A 1,057-nucleotide genomic window follows, 5' to 3' on the forward strand; every position below is an offset into this window, starting at 1 on the left:
TTCATGTTATTTATACATAGTATATATATTTTTGTATATTATTCTTAAAAATATATATAACTTTTTATAAATTACACTTAATGGTCCATATTTTATGTATATATATTTTCATTCATCCTTCTTTTTATACATATTTTATGCATTATTTCTTTTATATATTACAACAAATAAATATTATCCATACAATATATATATATATACAATATATATATATATATATATATATATATATATATATATATATATATATATATATATATATATATATATATATATATATATATATATATATATATATATATATATATATATATATATATATATGAGCACTCTCGAGCCGAGCTGCTTGTCACCAGCCCTATGAGAAACCCAGAAAACAGTAACAAAATTTAAGTAAAAGGAAATGCACTAATAGGTTGAAAACAGTAACAGAAATTAAAATTCACATCACTAAAAATGGCAGCTGAAATAATTTGGTCTAAATAAACAAAATGCATGCATATCATAGACCCAGCAAGAAAAATATTAACTGGTGCATAAGTTGGCTCATATTAAGAAATTCAAACATGAAAGGCATCTCTATAAAGTAGCAAATTCGACCCTTGAGACACATATTCCAACCCTTCTGTTCATATTAAATTGAAAATCAACAGGAATAGCAGCAAAAACAAATAAGGTAAAAAATAGCAATATGCGCATCCGGGGAATCGAACCCCGGTCAGTACCGTGGGAGGGTACTATGATACCACTACACCAGATGCGCTTGTGGTTGTTAATGATGCGTATAAAAATGTAATCATATAAATAACACTACAAGCGGTCATTTGGATCCGCATGTAATTTTTACGAAAACCAAGAAGAGAATTCTTGCCAAATAGAAACATCAAGGACGAAAAAACAGCAACAAGAAAATAAGCTCCATAATTTCGGAGAGCAGGCCTGCATGTAATTTGTACAGGCCTGCCCATTGGGCCCATGGGCCTAATTGGATCCGACCCACCGATGTGTTTGTGTGTGTGTGTCTACTCTGGCCTAGGTCCAGGCTAGTCCATGCTCC

The 1,057-nt window shown here is 30.4% G+C and overlaps 1 non-coding gene across 1 annotated transcript; it reads right to left on the reverse strand.

The window, feature by feature from the left end:
• Positions 1–692: 692 nt before the first annotated feature.
• On the reverse strand, positions 693–763 carry TRNAG-CCC (transfer RNA glycine (anticodon CCC)). The gene has a single exon. It is a non-coding gene; the product is annotated as a tRNA-Gly (tRNA).
• Positions 764–1,057: the final 294 nt, after the last annotated feature.

Source organism: Nuphar pumila, chromosome 17 (assembly GCF_984573655.1).
Source record: "Nuphar pumila chromosome 17, dmNupPumi1.hap1.1, whole genome shotgun sequence".
In the NCBI taxonomy this organism is placed as follows: domain Eukaryota; kingdom Viridiplantae; phylum Streptophyta; class Magnoliopsida; order Nymphaeales; family Nymphaeaceae; genus Nuphar; species Nuphar pumila.